This window comes from Narcine bancroftii, chromosome 5 (assembly GCF_036971445.1).
Source record: "Narcine bancroftii isolate sNarBan1 chromosome 5, sNarBan1.hap1, whole genome shotgun sequence".
In the NCBI taxonomy this organism is placed as follows: Eukaryota; Metazoa; Chordata; class Chondrichthyes; order Torpediniformes; family Narcinidae; genus Narcine; species Narcine bancroftii.
The window spans coordinates 24175510-24199115 of NC_091473.1; the positions used below are offsets into that span (position 1 = coordinate 24175510).

General features: G+C 39.7%; 1 long non-coding RNA gene across 3 annotated transcripts in view; it reads right to left on the bottom strand.

The window, feature by feature from the left end:
* LOC138763200 (uncharacterized) overlaps window positions 1-23606 on the bottom strand; it is a 166547-nt gene that overhangs the window by 85466 nt on the left and 57475 nt on the right. Inside the window, exons 3-6 of one of the 3 annotated variants that reach the window (XR_011357387.1) lie at window positions 14069-14184; window positions 10312-10399; window positions 4830-4887; window positions 1236-2181 (exon numbers count right to left, since the gene is read on the bottom strand). This is a non-coding gene — a long non-coding RNA (uncharacterized lncRNA). Of the gene's footprint in view, window positions 1-1235; window positions 2182-4829; window positions 4888-10311; window positions 10400-14068; window positions 14185-23606 lie in introns of those variants that run through there. The other 2 variants (XR_011357388.1, XR_011357386.1) reach the window with 2 other exon arrangements.

The window sequence follows — 23606 nt, forward strand, 5'->3', positions numbered from 1 at the left end:
AAAACTATCTTTTCCGTCATCTGAACTGGTGACAGAGAAATGAAGATCGAGAAGAGTACAGGATGCAGGAGAACATTTTTAATCAATTGTTTTTAGCCCAAAGAGAAAGCAAGCAGATATATAAGAATAAAATGCTCAAAAGAGATAATAAGGACTTTTAAAGACTCTATAATTTCTGGTCATCATCTTGAAACTTCAGCAGTGTGTAGTGAACTGGGATTCACGAGAAGTGTCCTGTAATGTTGACTGGCCCCGCCTCCCAGCTCCTCCCCCGGGAGCCCATATATAACCCTGGTTTCCCACCTAAACCCTGAACCATCCTTCTGAAGCCTGTTCATGAACTCTACCTGTGTTGTAAGCTAACAAGAGAGCTAGTTCTCCCTCCAGTCGAGTGTGAGCTTTGATCTACGCGACACTGTGATTCTCAATTCACATGTGCAGTCTGATGTGTGGAGCATCTCCAGCATTTGCCCAATTTTATTTTAGATTCCCAGTTCCTGCAGATATTTCCATTTTGAAGAAAGAGGTAGTCTCTGTTCCAATTCTGACAAGTGGGGCATGAAGAACATTTCAATGGGACAGAGAATATTGTGTATCAGAATGTAACAAGGTTTAGTTTAGAAAATGAGTGCAAAAAAAAAAGAGGTGTAAATACCAAACTCAAATAAGTCTAAGTTTCAGTGATTTGAGAGAGAAACTAACACAAGTGGACCAGGAACAAAGTAGGCTTGGAAGACGATGAGTGGTGAACAGTAGGCTTTAAGATAGAAATAATGAAAGAGCAATCCAAACACATTTTCTTTGAGTGAAAATAAAGCATAGCCAAACCATGATAACAAGAAAGGATTTGATTCTCACTTTGTGTGACAGGCAACAGACCGTCAACATGGATTTTTCAAATGCAGGTTGAATTTGATTCGCTTTCCTCAGGTCTTTGGTGAACTAACATAGTACCAATTAAGGTAGTGGATAGATGTGATAATTAAAGGGATTAAAACATATTGGATAACCAGTAAATCATTGGTTGCAATTAAAACAGTTAAAAAAAATCACATTGATTTGGCGATGAATTTTGTACATATAGACTTTGCTATTTTAATTCCATCTTAAAAGTCACAATCAATAATTCAACAGATTAATTGAATAATTTTATTACAATATTTTTAAAAATAAAAGTATTCTCTTCCCTTTATTTAAGCTTTGATACCACATATCAGAATAATCACTGAGAAAAATAAATGTATAATGTTAGTTAATGCACTCATTTGTGGTCAGATTATACAGTGTCAGGTTTACCTCATCAAAATATGTTGTAATTTTGAAGTTGAAAATTACAATCGGAAAAATTTCAATGATACTTGAATCATGACTAAAAACATGACTAGGGCGAACAAAGGTGTTAAATTTTAATAGAAGTAGGTCAGAGGTGAGAGTGGCTGACAGCGAACCAACTATCGAGAGCTAAAACAATCACAGGAGGCTGGGTATATCCATTTAACAAGTTTTTGATACTTTTGATGCTTTCCTGTTTAATATTTGGGGACATCAGGAACCCCTACCTGAACAAGTGAATGAAAGGGGTCAAATCTCAGGTATACTTTTATCAAACCAGTTATGCTCAATAAAATGAGGCTTTATTTCCCTCAGCCCCAGCAAGGATAAGTTCATAAATTAGAACTCAATGATCAGGTATGCATTGCCCCTTGCATCACATGTCCACCAGATTCCACTAGACCTCAATGTTGCACTCAGTTGACATGTTACCAAAATCCCACAATTCCCCATCCCTGTAATCTCCTTCAGCCCCATTTTCTCCATTTCAGTCCACATATGCAGTTCCAAATTTCCTTTACTTCAACATTGACATTAAGAGTGAATAATTTTGAAGAAATACTGAAAGCCACATTTTGGTTCCAGCCTACCATAAGCAAAAGCAAGGAAGGTCGACTATGTAAGTTTATGTTGGTCTTCATTGTTCCTTATTACCCTATTCATGTCTACGAACTGCAGCTGCAACGTTTTGGTCCAATGTCTTTGAGTGATGCCTGGCAGCAGTCCATCGTGTATTTCTTCTACTGATTCCGATCATTTGACTAGCTGAAAGCAATACTTTGTCATTGCACAAAGGAGTTGCTCAGCATATCCTCTTCTCCATAATAATGCCTGCAGCTCATACTGTTGCTTTGTAAGGAGGAGAGAAATAAAATGAGAGATTATTGCACTTTGGTCGATGCAGCACAGTAGTATTTCAGTTCGAGTCACATGTCTCAATTGCTTCAGTGTGCCATCCATCGTTCTGTGCCACCTCAGTTGTCAGCAAAGAAAAAGCTGCTGGAAACAGAACAAAACTGGCACCATGAGCTCCTGCCATATACATTTTGTAAACAAGTAAAGCCTGGAATGTGTTTCAAGGACATTTCACATCAAGCAGCTCAAGTTTATGACATAATATGTTCAATATAGAGCCTGACCCGAGCCTATGTGTTCAAGTATAATTTTAAATCATTTATTATCTTAAGCTGCATTGCCTAGCAATGATATCAAGTTGACTAGAAGGTAATAGTGGAAGGGAAAGTAGTCTACTGACTCCCAACTGCATTAAACCAAGAAACATAATGATGTATAATAAAATTTCTTCTAGGCTGAGAAAATATAATTCTAGACAGTACAGGACTCACAGTAAATGTCCTCATAATATCCATGGGAGTTCCTGGAAACATGAATAATTTTCAAGGTGTTTGATGTCAGGACAAATCTATCATTCCTGCCTCCAATCCACTAATATTAACCACAATAGCAAGACCTACCACTTTGACTGTAGACCAATAAGACCTCATTGTGGACAGGCCTAATAGTGGCATCAGCCAAAAATGCAACTTTATCTTCCACATCTAAGCTGCCTATTGCCTCTCTTCTTCCTACTGTCTCTCAAATATTGGTCAACATTGGTTACATTCAGAACAGAATTTCTTCCAATTAAAGATTGGGGTGATATGAGCCCTTAGTCCATTCCCTGATCATCCCTCTGCAAAGCAACTGTCTGAACTGTCTGATAGTATGCGACTTCTGTCACATCTGAATCCTTGATGAGCTTTAAACTAAATATCTGGACCATCAGTAAGGCTATCTATTTTTATTGCCATGACTTTTCCCTTCCAGGTTCCTCTATTCTGCCTTCTGTAAAAGTGAAGCCATCAAAACCTTTTCTGCTCTGCATTAACCTTTCACCTTAAGCCCTTGTGCTGGCCAACTCTGGATCCTTGTTAAGCCACGTTTTAATGTTGAGATGATTGGCCCTGTTTGTAAGTACAGTAAAATCCCCATTATCCAGAATTCAAGCATCTGGCAAACCCAAGCAACCAGAAAAAAATTGAGGAAATAAATACATTTTAAAAAATTAAAATAAATAAAAATGTAAATTAAAGTTTAACACAATAAAAGTAAATATTCTCTGAAGCAACACATAAACCCTTGATGAAGCTGCAAGCAAACATTCAGCCAGCAGAGCATTCCGATTGTGCCCTGCCCACAGCAGCTGTTTAAATAAAATTGTATTTGAATAATAAGTCAGCGCCCAGAATGAAGAGACAGCTGATGGCGCTCACTGCTGGGGTGACTCTCTCAAAGTGTCTCCCTATCACTGCCTAGTAAGAGTCTTTATCTAAATGACAATCATATTCAATGTATACAACTGAAATGAAATTACATTTATACTAATTTTGGATTGATAACCATATGGTGAATGGCACAGGCTTACAATGGGGTTCAGAGATCTCAAGAAACAATTGTGGAAGAAATCCGAAATGCAAAGTTAATCTCTCCAACTCCTGAGGAAAAAATATTTTGATTATTAAGCTGCCCTACCCAAATTGGACTGTTTAAAATTACTGTCATGCCTTCATGTTCAAACAATTTGTAACATTTGTAAATTCATGTTTAGTAACTCACTTGATACTTGAACATTATGATTCTCAAGAGTTTAATCACAGAGCACTCTGCATATACTCAATTCACACAGGAGCTTGTTCCTACCACTGACCTTCTGGCTAGAATTCAAGAGGTTTAAGATAAAGAGAGTTCAAACTTTCAATGATCATGCTTGACCTGCAATGTTAAAATGATGATCGCGGTGAAAAGTTTTCATACCTGATGAATTGTGCCCTTCTCAAATTTGGCTTCCCACAGTTATTCAACTTCATGTTACAAATGATGGCATGCAATGGGTCCACAATGGAACAAGTAAGGCTGCCTCTCTGATAGACACTTTTAGATCTTTCTCACTACAACATTGCATCACACTGCCAACAAACATCTTGCTGATGTGAGGTTATTCAATCGGACTACCAGGGATTATATTTCCCCTACACTCCAAAAGTAAGGTCACCCCACCACATAGCTCAGTTACAGACTGCTGACAATGGTTTGCACAAGTTTAAAGGCCAAACGAAGCTCCAAGCGATCACTGAGTCATTCACTGGGTCATATGAAGTCTACAGCCTTCCATACAGCTTCACCCTTGAAATATCAAGGTAGATAAAAAGCCACAGGAGAGCTAAGCCCTCTTCTCTCATCTTAGGAATTAATGATGAAATATTGATCGTCTTCAATCTATTAGTCTTTGGCTAATGAGGAAAAGGGCATATGAAGATCAAGGCCTCAAGCCTAGCCCAAATCTCCTGGTCTACCAGGCAGCCAACAGCAGGCACCTCAAGGCACTTGGAAGAGGCCTCCAGAATCCCTCAACTGAATCCCCAAATCTACTAACAGGACAAGCAAACCAGAGCCCTTCCTCAGGACAATATCCCAGCATTTAAGCCCCAGTGACTTACAGTCAGTTTCATTTGGCAGGCCTTGCCATTCTACGCCCCTGGAAATTATCAGGTGGTCCTAGGAAAAAAAAAAATCAAGGATGTTCTCAAAAGGTGCTTTCACAATGCTCCTGAAGCCAATCTTTAAATCACCTTTTTACCATTTCACTTAACTGTGTGTGAACACTCCGATCCAACCCAGCTTTAAACAAGCCAATTTACTGGGATCTCAGTGTTAAACCACCTACTGCCATCCAGAAAAAAAATGCCACAATCCCAGTGACTCAGGGGATTTGTCCATGGCCACTCAAAATCGAGAGGGAATATTTGCAAGTACCGACAGCATTGTCCATGCATCAAATTATGCAGAAACCCACCATAAATGGTAGAAGGAATGTATCATCTCGCAAACTACCCGCCCAGCCATCTAGTCTGTCATATCTTGCCCAATCTATGGAAAAGATGGTAGTTTCATCAGTCATATCAGAACTTATTAAACTGGAGCAAATCATCATTGATCACCAGGAGCAGCCAAAGAGCAAGACACAGACTACCTTTAATTGTTTGTTGATAGGGTACTAATTACTTATTTAATGCCAATACAATGCCTTGTTGATCTGTGAACTGCTTGGATTTCCATGCAATAAATAATTGGTACAACAATTTATCTTATGCACTGAAAATCAATAATGAGAATAGTGTCTCAGAGTCAAGCAAAACAGAAACATGTTCATTAGCCCATTATGTCCACACTGATCATCAGGTACCTGTCTATACTAATCCCATTTACCAGCACTTGTCTGGTACCCTTAATGTCTTAGCAATTTCAGTGTTCGTGTATCTATCTTAAACATTACAAGAGTCTCTCACTCTATCCTCATCTCATGCAGTGTGTTCTAGGTTTCAACTAGCTTCTGGGTTTAAAAAAATACTTGCATCCCCTCCAAACCTCTTACCCTTCACCTATGCTCTCTAGTTTTAGATACATCTGCTGTAGGAAAGTTTCTTCTATCTCTCTGATGACCAACATAATTTTGTATCCCTCTGTCTGGTCACCCCTCTGTGATGTATCTTTTATTACAATAAAAACAACTTGGCTCTTTTTAAAACAACTATATTTATTAACTAAGCAAACAGCACATAGAAACAGAACATACACATCCCAGACCTCATGTGGAGGCATCCATCTTGAATCTACCCAAGATGCAACATTCCCTAGATGCTACACACTCTGTCTCCAACTTCTTCTGGTGGTAGCACTCTATCACTACACCCCCTTTCCTTGAAATGTTTAATCAAACATGGTATATTAATACAATATTCTTTCAATTTAAAGGTCAACAAAAATGTAACATGAACATCAGCAGCATGAACATTTAAGTACGCAGTTCTTTTTCTTTTATAGATTCAGTTTGTCAGGTGCTTTGACAACTCATGTGGATTTTCTTAACACAGGTGCTTGTGTCCCCTCTGCAAGTGCTTGTGTCTGCTCTGCTGGTCCACTACTGTTTAGCACTGGTGGTGTTTCTTCTGTTGCTGGCTGGGTTGAATCCTCTGCATTTATCTGTTCCTGCAGTATCTCTGGCATTTTCAGCAGGCTCCTTCGATTCATCATCTGTATTTGACCCTCCTCTGTTCTGACAGTGTAGGATCTTGGATTTACTTCTCCCAGAACAGTAGCCTTTTTGTCCCAAGTGTTGGAATGTCTGAGTCTCACTGTGTCTTCGAAGCTTCTCGCTGACTTGTTATAGTTTTCTTTGTGTCTCCCTTGCAGATGTCTTTGTTTCCATTCAACATCTTGCTTCTTGTTTGGGTCTGCAGAGTAGGGAAGAGTGGTGTGTAGTCTACATCCCAATAGAAGCTCAGCAAGTGACATGCCATGTTCAAGTGTGAAGCTCTGTAACTCAATAGAGCTAGATACGGATCTGAGCCACTGTCTAGTGCTTTCTTGAGCAACTGTTTAACGATGTGAACTCCTTTGCCATTTGACTGTGGATGCAGAGGACTTGAAGTCACATGTCAGAATCATACTCTTCTGCAAAGTTCTGGAATTCTCTACAACTGTAGCATGACTCATTGTCACAGTAAACAATTTAAGGAATTCTGTGTCCTTGAAACCATCCTGTTAATGTCAGCATTTATCCCTGGCCAATAAACAGCAGTTATGGCCCTCCTCTTGCATTTTTCAATTCCAAGGTGTCCCTTGTACACAATTTTCACCATCTCTTGTCATAGTGATTGAGGAATGACAATTGTGCTCTGTCTGAGTAGAAACCCATTGACCACATTCAACTCAACTCTGATATTATAGTATGGCCATTCTTCATTCATATTCTTAATGATCTTCTGTAGAACTGTGTCCTTTTCTGTTTTAGCTATGATCTGCTTGGATTTCATGTTAGATACGGGAAGAGATTCACATCTGTCTCTGTGGAATTCTGATTGTATGCTTCACTCTGTGTTGTTGCCCTGGATAACGCATCAGCTAACACAATAAGTTACCCTGGTGTGTGCACCAATTCAATGTCATAATGTTGTAGCTTCATCAGTCTTTGGATTCTCGGAAACTATTAATGGCTTGTAGTCTGTCTGCCATGAATGTTGGTAGACCATACACATAACTGTGGAATTTCTCAAGTTCTTTGACAAGGCTTAGACATTCTTTTTTGATCTGTGCATATATCAGCATTCAGATGTTGTCCTCGTCCTTGATGCATATGCCACTGGCCTCCTACAGCCTTAAGTAGTATGGCACCTATTCCATTTTTTGAAGTGTCCATGGATATTTTCATCTTTCTGGATGCGTCAAAGAATGTCAAAAGTATTGATTCTGCAGTTAGAATGGTCCTCAGTCATCCTCATTCTCCCTCGTCCCTCGTGGCTGTCTGTCCACTTGAATTCATATTTGCACTATAACAACATTGGTAAATTCACACCAAACCTGTCTTCCAAAACAATGAAATTGATAATTCCCAGCACTCTCAATATGCCTTTTTTGTCGATGGGCACTATGCCTACAAAAAGCATATAATTGAAAGCAGTTTATTCTATAGTATGTACAGTTTTACTTCTGTTTAGTTTCACTTTGGAAAAACATTGCCTTCACCTTGCTCTTGTCCGACTTTACACCTGCCTCTGCCAGTTTATCTCCATGAAAGGTGATTTCCTTCAAACTAAACTGACATTTTTCTCTGTTTAACTTTAATCCATACTTCTGGATGAGTGGCAACACTTTGATGAGTCCTTCATTCTGTTATTTTTGTGTGGATCCCCATAGGATCATGTCATCCATGTATACATGTACCCCATTTATGCCTTCTATGATGTGCTCCATTGTCCTGTGAAACATGTCCGGAGCTGAGGAAATTCCAAAAGGCATCTTTGGACAGGAGTATCAGCCAAATGGTGTATTAAATGTACAGTATTTTGTGCTATCATCAAGCAGTTTTATTTGCCAGAAGTCCAGGGATGCATCCAATTTAGTGAAAAACTTTTCATCGGCCATCTCACTTGTAATTTCATCCCTGGTTGGAATCTGATAAGGTTCCCTCTTTATATTGGCATTCAAGCCTTTCGGGTCCATGCACACACGTGGGTCACTGTTCTTTTCGAAACACCATTTAAAAAAAAATATCATTTACAAATTTTAAACCACAATTATAATTACATTTCATTAAATTCAAAAATTATTTGAGAAAGTTATACATGTGGTATATAAGAAAAGCCCCTCCTTCACCCCTCCCATCTCGCTCCCCTCCTCCAAAATCCCTGGAAAGAAAAAAAAGTAAGAAAAATAGATTAAAGAAAGAAGAACCGGAGAATGCCAAGGGAATAGAGCTTTTATATCATAAAGTCTAATATTGGAGGTTACCAAGAAGCAAGGTCTTCAGAGAATTTATCAAACATACAAATCCACATTTTGTAAATATGGGTGCCATATTTTCCAAAACAAATGATATTTATTTCATAAACTATAAGTAATCTTCTCTAATGTTAAACAACTATGAAGTTCTGCAAGCCATCTTTCCATGCCTAAATCTGTATCTGACTTCCATGATATTGCTATACATTTCCTAGAAACTGCTAAATCAACTTGTACAAATTCAATTTGACACATAATTAATTTTAGTTTAGGTTTTATAACCTTAATATTACTCAAAAAGAATGACATTGACACCCGTAATCCATTCCAAAAAGTTACCAAATTCCAACCAAAAATATCTAACTTTAGGACACTGCTAAGTAGAATGCAAAAAAGTTCTGATCTCACATCCCCATCAAAAACATAAATCTGATATAGCAGGATTCAATCTATTTAATTTTTGCAGTTAAATATAACTGATGCAAAAAATTATATTGAACTACCTATATTTAACATTTATAATTTTTGTCATATTATTCTCACACAATTCGATCCAATCTTTTTCATTTATTTGTGCATGGCACACACCATTGAATTTACCCATTCTGTGGGCTCTTCCATTTTCATTATGACCCTTAGTGCCATCATTTGTTCGAGTTCCTGCTTGAGCATTCCTTTTAGTGGCATTGGAAACTGCCTTGGGGCATGCACTACTAGCTGTTAGTGAGTGGTTGAACTCCAAACCCCTTTAAGATGACTGGAAATTGATCCAGTATTTCCTCCACACTTTTCCATTCATTGTCACTGTTAATGTGGTACACCCTCTTGACTAGGTTTACGTTTTCACTTGCTTTGTCACCAAGCAGTGAATAATGTCTACCTAAGACTACTATGAACCTGAGGTGGTGCTCTTTATCTTTCACCTTGAGCTTACATGTACCTTTCGTGTTGATGCTCTTTCCATTGTAGGCATTGAGCAGTACAGGATTAGCATGGATGTATGACTTTATCTTCATTGCCCTGATGTCACACTCAGAAATCAAATTGATCTTTGCCTGTGTATAACTTGAAATAAATATTTGTTCTATTTGCATGCAATGAACACAGTCCATTTATCCTGTTGACTTCCTGATACATTATGCCCACAAAAAGTGTATAATTGAAAGAGGTTTCTTCTATAGTGTGTACAGTGTTACTTCTGTTTAGTTTCACTTTGGAAAAGCATTGCTTTTCATCACGATTCTGCCCTTTGCACTTGCTACGGACTTTTTCATAAGCTGGACATTACTTTGACACATGCTTAGAGTCGCTTCATTTACATTTATGTCTCTCCATCTTTTTGTTGTTTCCTATATCCCATATTTTGTTTGTGTTTATGTCCAGACATTGTGGCTATGACAATGCTTTAATTTTCATTGGCTTTTACACTATCACCAAATATTTTCATGTGCTGCAAAGCTAATTCATTGGTGTGGCATATCTTCACAGCTCCAGCTTAGGTAAGCTCTGTCTCTTGCAGCAACCTCTCTCACTTTCTTATCATTAATTCCAAAATTGCATGTTCTTTCTTTTAATTTTAAGTCTGTTAAAAAAAGTATCAAAGCTCTCTCCCCACATCTGGTGGGGGAGTGAAACACATACCTCTCAAAGGTTTCATTTTTCTTTGGTGAAAAGTATTCATCAAACATCTCGATAACCTTGTCAAATTTGCTCTGGTCTTCTGCCTTAGCTAAAATATATGTGAAGAAACCCATTAGTTCTTGAGTTCCTGCCACAGTAAGTAGCATTGCAATCTTCTGTGTTTCTGGTTGGCTATCAATTCCAATCACTAGCAATTACAACATAAAGCTTTGTTTAAACAGCCTCCACTCATGGTCAACATTCCCAGTCCACTTTACAACAGTTTTTAAGCTCTCCATATTTTCACTGCTGATATTGACTGTTGCTCACTATGCTCACTGTGTGTTTCTTTTTTTCTTTTACTCCTGTGCACAGCAGAACTTGGCTGTTTCTTCCATTCCTGGTACCATGTGATGTTTCTTTTATGACAATAAAGAAACTTGCGTCCTTTTTAAACAAAACTAGATTTATTAACTAAGCAAACAGCACCAAGAAATAGAACATACACATGCCAGACCTCATGTGGAGGGATCCATCTTGAATCTACCCAAGATGCAACATTCCCCATATGCTACACACTCTGTCTCTAACTCCTCCTGGTGGTAGCACTCTATCACTACACCCCCTGCTCCACGGAAAACAAACCCAGACAATGAAATCATTTTTCATAAATGAAACACTCCAATACAGGCAACATCCTGGTGAATCTCCTCTGAACTGTTTCCTGTGTAATCATTTCCTTCCTCCAGTATGCTGACCAGAAGTGCCCACAGGATTCCAGCCTCAACAATGTTTTCAAAAGTTGTATCATTTGGCTTTGTTGAATTTACCTGACAAATATAGAATTCCTCTTCTTTGTTTACACTGAATTTATTTCAGAGAACAAAGAATTAATTATATATTGAATGCTAACTTTTATTTTCATGTTTGAGGCTGTGACTCTCTAATTGTTTGATTTTGCTGTCTAATACCATTCTCATTTTCACTACTTCATTCACCTGAAGACCTTGTTACATTCTTCTGAGCCACTGTAAATATTTCACCTTGTCAACCACCAGCAGACCTGAGGGCAGCCCATTAGTTCAAATATCAGGTTGATTTTTCTCCCCAATTTCTGAACACTATGCCAGTAATTTATGAGATGATTTAATGAAGTAAACAAGGTGAAACTTTAACCTGAATATGAAAACCAAAGGCACAAAACAACAACAGACAGGAGAGGAAATTTTACTGAATCTGGAATGGAATGTCTACATCTGAGGTTGCAGTAGAATTAAGAGTTACATTTAACAGATGGTGGACAAGGACTCATTGAATATCTCTTTTAAAGAGTTGGTATAATGATGATGGCCTCATTCTGTACTGTGTCCAGATGTTGGTATTCAGCTTTCAGTCTGCTGGCTCCCTCCAATGGATGCATTAGAAAATGCTCCCCTTCACACATTGGCATTAACACAATATTGCAATCACAAGTTTAACAATAATTTGAAGCATCATTGCACAAGTAGCAATGAGTGTTGCCTTCTGAGATGAGTTTTTCCAGGCAATTGACACCAATACATATAAGACCATTATATATTAAAGAGATTTGCACAAAATGTTGGTAATAATATGCTGCGAGACCTGACTGAGTTCCTCTAACATTTTTGAATTTTTATTAAAATCACAGCATCTACAGACTTTTGTGTTTCACTCCCTGTGCACATATATTACTGTTTTACCTAGAAAGAGTGTTAACATGCTAAGGCATGGCAAGAAGATTTTGCTTTTCCCACCTTATTTCAGAGGGTGCCATGGGAGAGGTGGTTGCAAAATGAAGCAGAGCACTATGGATTACCTGCAGGTGGTAGGAATGGAAGAGAAATGTTTAGGGCTTAAACTGGGAAATAAAGGCAAGGAAGACCTTATTGTTTTCCTGTATCTGAGCAGATGCAAAAGCAATCATATGGTAAATGGCTTTGATATGGTCAAGAGTCTAACACCAAACACAACCTTGCACTCAATGTCACCAAAACTAAGAAGCTGATTGAAGACTTCTGGAAAGAAAAACCAGAGGTATACGATCCAGTGATCATTGGGGGATCAGAGGTGAAGAGGGTGAACAAATTAAAGTTCTTGGGAGTCACTACCTTGGAGGATCTTTCTGGGACTTAACACACTAATGGCATCATGAAACAAGCATGTCAGTTGCTCTATTTCCTCAGGAGTTTGCAGATATTTGGTATGATATCAGAAACCCTGGCAAATTTCTACAAATGTGTTTTGGAAAGGGTGCATCGTGGTCTCATAGCAGGACACCAATAATACTGAGCATAAAGCTCTCCAAAAGGTAGTGGACACAGCCCAGGATTTCATAGGCAAAACCCTCCCCACAATTGAGAACATTGAAAGGGAACACTGCTGTCAGAGAGCAGAAGCAATCATCAATACACCACCAGCACATGTTCTTTTCTCACTGCTACTGTCTGGAAAGAGGTATAGATGCCTCAAGACTCAAACCACTAGGTTCAGGAACAACCGCTACACCTGCACCAACAGACTGCTCAACACAAACTTAATCAGAGGCTTATTTAAGGACTCTTCCTTTAGCACTTTAATGATTTTTAATTTTCTTTATATTGCACTGCTTGTTTACATTTCATTTTCTGTTCACAGTGCTTTATTTGTTTACATGAACATGCCGTGCACAGTTTTTTTTTGCACTACCAGTAAGTGGTGATTCTGCCTGGCCTGCAGGAAAATGAATCTCAGGGTTGTATGTGATGCCATGTATGTACTCTGACAATAAATCTGAAATCTGAGTCCTGCCAAACATGGAATGCTCAGTTGAGTGATAGCGAAGCAGTATGGAAGTTGAAATTGTGAGAAACGGAGTGACCGTGGAATAGAGTCCTGAAAGGACACAGATTGGGGAAATATATTCAAGGTTGCTGTCAGTGAGCTTATAATGGATGTTGGTGAACATCTCATTTCAAAAAGTGAAAATAATTATGTCAAGGTCAGAAAATTATGGAAACGTTTGAAGTCAGATCATGTAAAGATAGGGGAGGAGAGAAAACTGGAAGCAGCTTTGATTCATTTATACTCTTAAGTCTGGGTAATGTAAATTAAATAAGTAAATGATTTCATATTGGCAGACCTGAATATATAGATCAGAGTGTCCAGTTTTAATGGTCTGTACAATAAAATGCTCTTTAAAATCTGCATGGTATTCAATTAGTAACAATGCCACTAAATAGTTTCTTACTCAGCTTCAAACTGTGAATGAGGAAATAGTGAACTTGAACAGTAAGCCATAGTTACAAATAGCATTTGCATTACCAGTCGTTCCAATGTGCCCATTGGTCATTTAGCTTCTGATGCCCATCATTCCCACTGTGGAGTAATTAAATTAAGTTTTCATTCCAGTCCAGTGTAAATTTTCCACTGGAATATGGATGAGGACATTTGGCATTTATTATCAATCTTACTTTGGGTATAAGCATAATACTAGATGCCAAATAGCTAAAAATAAAACATTAAATAACCACACTTATATTATGAAAAATTAATATGATGAGAAAATGAGAAATAGGAGCATGATAAAAGAGAAATAGGAAATGCTAGAGTCCATTATAAAAGATTCAATAACAAGAACACTTGGAAAACATGAACAGGACAGGATAAAGTCAGTAAGGGATTGTGAAAGGGAAATCATATTTTCCAAATAATGTTCAACAGATAAAGAACGAGGAACTAATTGTTGATTTTCAGAAGGGATGGTTGAGGGGCCACGCACCTGTCCACATTGATGGGATGGAGTAGAGGGTCAGTATCTTCAAAGTCCTCAGAATCCTCAACTGGAGCCAACACATGGAGGAAACCATGAAGGCGGCACACCGACACCTATACTTTCTAAGAAGACAGAGGAAATTTGGAATGATGTTGAATACTTCATCCAATTTTTACGTGTACAGTGGAAGATATACTATCAGGTTGCATCACAGCCAGGTTTTGTAATTCAAGTGCCTAGAATCACACAAAGATGCAGAATGCAGGAAACATGTTTCATCACAGTCTCTGACCTCACATCCATTGATGACATCTATGAAGTGCTGCCTCAGGAAGGCAGCCAATGTAAAAAAGGATTCCCATCAAATCACATCCTCTTTTCACTGCCACCTTTGGGAAGAAGCCTGGTCAAGAAACTCAAGGTTCCAGAATAGTTTCATTCCAACGGCAATCAGCCTATTGAATCTCCCCTTAGTACCCTTATTATAAACTACTCCAATATCACAAAAGGCCTGTTTTTCACCATTGTAACTCTATCTTTCTCTTGCACTTAGGTAAAGATTAAAAAAAACACACACACAAATGGTGGAGAAACTCAGCAGGTCAAGCCTGAAATGTTGGTGATGTATCTTCACCTTTGCTACATGAAGGCATTGTTTGACCTGCTGAGTTTCTCCAGCATTTGTGTGTTTTTTTTTCACTTGACCAGTGTCAACAGAATCCTGTGTTTTACCCAAGGTAAAGATAAATATTGATTATCTCTTTTTAATTTAAAATGCAGTTGATATTTTTAAAAAGTATCTGTATGGCTGGAGCAGGTTGGAAATTTGGTCCAAATGTATATTATACAATTTATATGAGAATAATCTCATTATCATTATGGAGCTCTGAAGTTATCAGAGCCAACCCCACCAGGCTAAGGAACAGCTTCTTCCCACAGGTAGTGGAAATGCTGAACAACAAGAGGAACTGCTCACACTAGCCATCTGAGACTTTCATATGTACAAAACAATATTTATTTATTTGTATATATGAATACTTGTCCTGGATATGTATTGTTTGTCTGTATGTGTGTTATGTCCAGTTGTGTGTCTGCATGTTTTGCACCAAAGACTGGAGAACAGGGCTTTGTTGGGTTGTATTTGTGAAATCAGTTGAGAATAAACTTGACTTGATTTCACATGAATAAAAGGTATGAGGACTTGTAGATTCTCTCATCAACTGTGCTCAACTCATTTGCAACAGAAACACTTGTTAAGATCAGCTCTGCAGTGTTATTTTAACACTCAAACAAGTTTATATAATAGTGAATTAATTTTGCAAGACTGAATTTTATAATCAGAATCAGGATTTAATAATCTCCAAGGAAGACCTTTTCTTTCTTTGGCTTGGCTTCGCGGACGAAGATTTATGGAGGGGGTAAAAAGTCCACGTCAGCTGCAGGCTCGTTTGTGGCTGACAAGTCCGATGCGGGACAGGCAGACACGATTGCAGCGGTTGCAAGGGAAAATTGGTTGGTTGGGGTTGGGTGTTGGGTTTTTCCTCCTTTGCCTTTTGTCAGTGAGGTGGGCTCTGCGGTCTTCTTCAAAGGAGGCTGCTGCCCGCCAAACTGTGAGGCGCCAAGATGCACGGTTTGAGGCGTTATCAGCCCACTGGCGGTGGTCAATGTGGCAGGCACCAAGAGATTTCTTTAGGCAGTCCTTGTACCTTTTCTTTGGTGCACCTCTGTCACGGTGGCCAGTGGAGAGCTCGCCATATAATACGATCTTGGGAAGGCGATGGTCCTCCATTCTGGAGACGTGACCCATCCAGCGCAGCTGGATCTTCAGCAGCGTGGACTCGATGCTGTCGACCTCTGCCATCTCGAGTACCTCGACGTTAGGGGTGTGAGCGCTCCAATGGATGTTGAGGATGGAGCGGAGACAACGCTGGTGGAAGCGTTCTAGGAGCCGTAGGTGGTGCCGGTAGAGGACCCATGATTCGGAGCCGAACAGGAGTGTGGGTATGACAACGGCTCTGTATACGCTTATCTTTGTGAGGTTTTTCAGTTGGTTGTTTTTCCAGACTCTTTTGTGTAGTCTTCCAAAGGCGCTATTTGCCTTGGCGAGTCTGTTGTCTATCTCATTGTCGATCCTTGCATCTGATGAAATGGTGCAGCCGAGATAGGTAAACTGGTTGACCGTTTTGAGTTTTGTGTGCCCGATGGAGATGTGGGGGGGCTGGTAGTCATGGTGGGGAGCTGGCTGATGGAGGACCTCAGTTTTCTTCAGGCTGACTTCCAGGCCAAACATTTTGGCAGTTTCCGCAAAGCAGGACGTCAAGCGCTGAAGAGCTGGCTCTGAATGGGCAACTAAAGCGGCATCATCTGCAAAGAGTAGTTCACGGACAAGTTTCTCTTGTGTCTTGGTGTGAGCTTGCAGGCGCCTCAGATTGAAGAGACTGCCATCCGTGCGGTACCGGATGTAAACAGCGTCTTCATTGTTGGGGTCTTTCATGGCTTGGTTCAGCATCATGCTGAAGAAGATTGAAAAGAGGGTTGGTGCGAGAACACAGCCTTGCTTCACGCCATTGTTAATGGAGAAGGGTTCAGAGAGCTCATTGCTGTATCTGACCCTACCTTGTTGGTTTTCGTGCAGTTGGATAATCATGTTGAGGAACTTTGGGGGACATCCGATGCGCTCTAGTATTTGCCAAAGCCCTTTCCTGCTCACGGTGTCGAAGGCTTTGGTGAGGTCAACAAAGGTGATGTAGAGTCCTTTGTTTTGTTCTCTGCACTTTTCTTGGAGCTGTCTGAGGGCAAAGACCATGTCAGTGGTTCCTCTGTTTGCGCGAAAGCCGCACTGTGATTCTGGGAGAATATTCTCAGCGACACTAGGTATTATTCTATTTAGTAGAATCCTAGCGAAGATTTTGCCTGCAATGGAGAGCAACGTGATTCCCCTGTAGTTTGAGCAGTCTGATTTCTCGCCTTTGTTTTTGTACAGGGTGATGATGGTGGCATCACGAAGATCCTGAGGCAGTTTACCTTGGTCCCAACAAAGCTTGAAAAACTCATGCAGTTTGGCATGCAGAGTTTTGCCGCCAGCCTTCCAGACTTCTGGGGGGATTCCATCCATACCTGCTGCTTTGCCACTTTTCAGTTGTTCGATTGCCTTATATGTCTCATCCAGGGTGGGAACCTCATCCAGCTCTAGCCTTAGGGGCTGTTGAGGGAGCTGGAGCAGGGCGGAATCTTGGACTGAGCGGTTGGTACTGAAAAGAGATTGGAAGTGTTCTGACCATCGGTTGAGGATGGAGATCTTGTCGCTGAGGAGGACTTTGCCGTCTGAGCTGCGCAGCGGGCTTTGGACTTGGGGTGAGGGGCCGTACACAGCCTTTAGAGCCTCGTAGAAACCTACATCCTGGTGCGAGAAAGTGACAAACAAGATGTGCTCCACACCAGGGTCATGCCTAGCGCGGAATGCCACACTGACCACCGGCTGGTTCGCTGCAAGCTCAACCTTCACTTCAAGCCAAAGCCCAGGAACAATAAAGCCCCCAGAAAGAGGTTCAATGTTGGAAAACTGCAGTCAGACGAAGCGAGAGGAAACTTCCAGGCAAACCTCAAAGCAAAGCTCGACGTTGCAACCCGCCTCACGGACCCGTCCCCTGAAACCCTCTGGGATCAGTTGAAGACTACCATACTGCAATCCACTGAAGAGGTACTGGGCTTCTCCTCCAGGAAAAACAAGGACTGGTTTGACGAAAACAGCCAGGAAATCCAGGAGCTGCTGGCAAAGAAGCGAGCTGCCCACCAGGCTCACCTTACAAAGCCGTCCTGTCCAGAGAAGAAACAAGCCTTCCGTCGCGCATGCAGCCATCTTCAGCGCAAACTCCGGGAGATCCAAAATGAGTGGTGGACTAGCCTCGCCAAACGAACACAGCTCAGCGCGGACATTGGCGACTTCAGGGGTTTCTACGAGGGTTTCTACGAGGCTCTAAGGAAGACCTACAAGAGGCAATAATAACATGATTTTGACAGTCATTTGCCTGATGAAGGCCTGCAATGTGCCATGCCAAGCTGAGTCTGAACATTTCTTATGTCATATAAATGTTCATCCACTGATAAATTGACTCAAAACACAGAGAAAGTAGATGTTTCTGAGCTATTCTGTCTCATGGAGAAGATGTATGAATTAAGCTGTCCATCTTAATCTGAGCATCTGTGGGAGAGTCCAACTCCAGTTGTATAACTGTTTTCAATGATAAATTTAGGTGGTGAAATACTTATTAATCAATCAAAATATCAACTGTAAGTTAAGCATAGGCATTTATAGTATTTTATTTATTTTGTACTGGAATTCACTCTTTCATAAACATTCTTGTCAGACAATTAGTTCTGATTTAACTGAGCATTGCATTATTCCTATATTCCTATTATGTTTTTTCTTAAGTTAACTGCAGGCATTCTGGAAACAATGGGCTAATGAATAGCAAGTCCCATCTCTTTGATTACCATATGTCCAGTATGCTGTAAGGAAACATAGATTTTGAGGTTTGGTTGTTCATGTATGAATGGCCAATCCGGAAGATAGAAATACATTTTTGAATGAAAAAAATGTAAATTGTATGTAAAAAAAACATAAAAGACTTGGATTAATTCCAAGTGTGTATGTGTAATCCTGGTGGAGAAGTTGTTTATCCCAGAATCAAAGAACATCAGTCAGCTCATTCCAATTTCTCTGACATTTTTCCATATGAAATGAAATATTACAAATTACAGTTCCAATAATCAGAGTGGAAAAAGCAGACCTCCCACCAGTAATTTTGTTTGGAATAAACAATAAATTTAATTGGCTCTGATGCAATCTGCTCATTTATTCCTGAGCTATAGTTGGCATCAGTTTCATCCTGACCAGGGATTCATCTGTTTGAGCTAAGGGAGCTATTATTTAATAAAGTGATTTTACCGTGAATGCTGATCCATCTGCACATTTAAATGAACTTTACTTCACTCTATTGAGATTATGGAGTCTTTCAAATTTTAGAAATGATTGCAAGTAAATAAAATTAAAAGATTATTTATTCAGCATTGATCACTCACTTTTGTCACTAAAATAGAATCAGTGACAAATAATGCATTGAGCTGCACAAAAAATGGCAACAAGCAAGTTGGTAAACACAATTGATCAATGTTTTGTTGATAGGCTGACAACATGTTTAATACAAGTATTGACCATTTCAGCTGTAACAATATCTGGATTTATATTTTGTTCCATTCATGACTTTACACCAGTTTATATTTCCCAGAAAAAATATTGTAGAGTTTGCCATTACATCATATTGCATGCAATACATAACACATTAAATATAAATTACGAGTCAATTAAAACCTACATCACTTCTCTCACAGGTTGTGTTGTTTTGTACCAGCTGATACCAATATGGCAGAGAAGTTTTGTCTGTGGAGGAGTAGGTTGTTTTAGAAAACACCAACAGTAAATTTTACTTTGACAGGCTTCCAAAATGTTTTAAAATATATTTGGGTTTCAGTGCAACAAAAGATTGTCCAGGAAATAACTGATTAAATCCAGAAAATTGTTCTGTAAAAAGGGTGCAATTCTCCTGCCTTTATTTCACTGTCTTTCAGCTAAACTCACAATTCTTGCTAACCCAGGCCCAATCCCAATGACAGTTCCACATGTATCTGAAGGAGAATATAAAAAAAAAGGATTAGACTGACAATGATCCTTACTTTGTTCTCTACAGATTGTTTTTCAGGGATCAAGTACTCTTTAATGAATTACAGTAATTTTCTTCAGCCATTCAGATCAATTAATATTCTACATTAAGTCCATGGCCTGCAAGGTCAATTGCATAACCTTGTTTTTTTAAAACAAATCATTACACAATGGGAAATTAATTCCCAACATGAAAAAAAATAATGTCAATTTCTCAGTTGCCTTGCATTTTTCCAAAAATTTAATCTGGCATGTCTGACCATGTGTTTCAATTCATGCTCCAGAAAATTTCAGTCTCAATAAAACTCAATGTGAAATTGACATTGTACAGCATCAGTTTTGGAGCATTGCGGGATTAAGTTGACCTTATGGTCCTTGGAGTCCCCCGGCACAACCTGGTCTGCCGAAGTTTTACAATGCATGGTAAACCCACCAGTTCATATTTTGCACCAACCTCTCCATCCCACACACAACCCCACACACTGCATTGACCCAACAACCCACGACTGCCAAATCACTTTCATTGAACTTCCAAACTTCACCTTTCCAATCCACTGACCCATTGATATTGAAATTGGCAGCATTTATGTTTACCTTGATTCCCCTTCCATTATCATTAAAACTGCTGCTCACAATTCACTCATTGTAATATAACTAATAATGGTTGATATCACTTTGTGTCTTGACCAACTACAGGTAATTCGATTTATGAGAGAAACCATGAGCGATTCTGTCTTCCCTTTCGGTTTCTCTGCTACAACAGCAGAACTTTTGCAGTCTTTTGAAGTTATTTATAGCGTATCACTTTTATAATTGTAAACTAACTTATTTTTCACTTATTATTTTAATTTTTAAAATTTATTTTCCTCTATTTTCTTACCAGTTGCTTGAGACTGCCAATTTCTTGCTTGAATTCTGGATACCAGTGGTTTTAATGTAGTACATAATGGAGCAGGTCAAGAAGCCACAACCTCTGGACTTCTAGCCAAGTAGCTTATATAAAGAATAGAGGCAGTGGAGAGAAAAGTTTACATTGAGCAGACAAACCTACGACATAAACGTTGAAGTGTTAAATTGAATGGCATTAATAACGAGTGAGGAGAATTGAATCAAATTTTTTTTAAAATTCTGAAATCAATGCATTAAGTCTATTCCAAGGACAAGGCAATCACCTAGGGATGACATGATTGATTGGCACTGCCTCTTTAAATATAGCCAGGGAAGGTGAGAATTCTTTGTTGAGTTTTTAATGGAGCCAAGATTGTTGGCCAGTCGTTGCTATAGGTAAGGAAGATGCCAAGTGTCCCAACAAGCTTTGTAAAAGTGCCTTTGCCTGAAAAAAAAAGTCTGGAAAACTCAGAACAACAGTTGTTGATGTGAGATCAGAGTTGTCTCTGCTCTTGGCTCTCAGCTCTAACTTTGAAAACAGAACTCGCAGTTTTGGGAAACGACTAATCACTCTTTCACAGAGCTTGAATGAATGGATTCAATGTCACGTGGGTCCTGAGTCTGTTTAAGATCAAAGAAGACAGTTAGAAGATAGAGAAAATATCTTATAAATGAAAGCTTGTTCAGATTAGAAAGAGAGCAAAATCTGAGATGTGAGTTTTACAATTCTGTGAGAGGTGGTAAGTTAGAACAGAAAATCAAAATGAGGTTATTGGAAATTAACTGTACAATGATAAATCTTAAATAATTTGAAACCTGATAAAGATAAAGTTGTAATCAACCTTGGTCTAAAGTTTCTTGTTTGTCATGTCAGTTGTTAGCCTATAAAGATACTGTATCAGAAAGAACTGCAAGGCTACTGTACTCTGGTGATTACAGGAATGTGGATCCAAGACTCCATTTCAGACTCAGCAATCCAGCCTGATGGCCTGCTTTCCCTCAGGGCAGGCAGAGATGCTCCTGCTTCTGGCAAGACTTGAGGAGGGGTGTGTGTATTTACATCAATGAGAGTGAGTGCACAAATATCTCTGTTGTTAAGACCTTCTGATCAGCAAAGATAGTATGCTTGATCTTGAAATGCACACTCTTCTACCTGCCCAGGGAATTGTCAACCATACTGAATGCCACAGTTTACATTCCACTTTCACCGATGAGGTTGAAACAATGAAGGAGCTTTACAGTGAACTCTGCAGAGCCCAGATGCCCCACTGAAATGCCAGTTAATGAAGAAATCGAAGGCTGTGTAGTTAACCAGGAATCATGGCTTTTATTAGTAGAAACTCATTAGTACAATAATGAATGATAATGGGTGCGTACACAGTTAAAATCAAGGGGAGTGTCTTTAGTGGTAGAGATAATACATGTCCAATGTCAGTAGAGCAGACTAAGCACAGTAAAAGACTGAGAGCATGACACAGATTCATCACACCCACCCTGATGGTGCCATGATTGTAGCTCGTGACTTCAACCATGCCAACCTGAAAACTGTTCTACCATGGTTTCAACAGTTTGTTAACATTGCCACCAGAGGAAAAAACATCCTAGATCAAGTGTACACCAACATCCCTGGTGTATACAAGGCTTCTCCTCACCTTCAGCTTGGAATACTCTGACCACATATGTGTCCTGCTAATACCAGCATATGGACACTGGCAAAACAGATGGTCAGCTCATAGGGAGACCAGGATGTGACCAGAGGGAGCCACAGCAGCACTACAGGAGTGCTTTGAGCCCATGGACTGGAGCTGTTTCAAGGAGGCAGCCACCTACAATGGCCACATAAACATTGATGAGTGCACAAGCTCAGTGACAGGCTACATTAGCAATCCAGAAGGCAAAGCATGGGTATGCACAGAAGATCTACAGTTAGCTGTGTGACACGAGTGACATGAGGCAGATGTGGCAAGATAATATGACAACCTTGTGAGTCAACGACAAATACAACAGACCAGACCAACTGAACATCTACACACGGTTTGACAAAAGGAACCAGTTGACGCCAAAGAAAGCTCCATCTCTCCATGAAGAGCAGGCCATTTGCATAGCCATGGCCAAGGTGAGGAGAACCCTTTCCAGGGTGAACCCACTTAAGGCTCCAGTGGAATATGGAAGGACTGCACAGACAAATAGATTTAGGGACTTACAGAGATCTTCAAGGTAGTCACCATCCTCCTGATACCAACGAAGGCAAGAGTGACAGGCCTCAATGACTAGCGCCTTGTGGCACTGACCCCCCACCAACATGAAATCCTTCGAGCATCTGGTCATGGAACATATCACAGCACACCTCTCAGAGACATTGGACCCATTTCAATTCACCGACAAACAGGGGTGTAGTGCTGCTAGAGTGGCACTCCAGCACCTCTGTATAAATAGGCACAATAAATTAGCAGGGAATTTAAATTAGTGGGATTAACAGAGGCTGCATATTAAATACAGCAGGTATTTTACTGAAGTGGGTGTTGGGGTGGAGATATTTTTCCAGCAACTTGTCAATACCTGATGGAGTGGCTAAAACCTCCAGAAAAGTTGAGGGGTCGTGCTCAGGTTCGGTGATCTTCATCCCCAAGGTAATCCAGGAAAGGGGGACACCCTCTAGTTCATTCAGAAGACTAGGTGCAGTGACTTTATTCAGTCCATCTCAAAGACTATGGGCTGCTTACTTAAAGGCTTTGTATGTTTCCAGGTAATACATCTTAAATTAAGTAGTACAGAATCGAGTGAGTGCAACCATGCAATACATTGTCATATTATTAAATTATACAATGCTCTCAATTATACAATGCCAAATACAACAGACCGGCCACCAAGGCCTTGTTGTTGTTTTTACAATAGACAATAAGTGCTGGAGTAGGCCAATTGGCCCTTCGAGCCTGC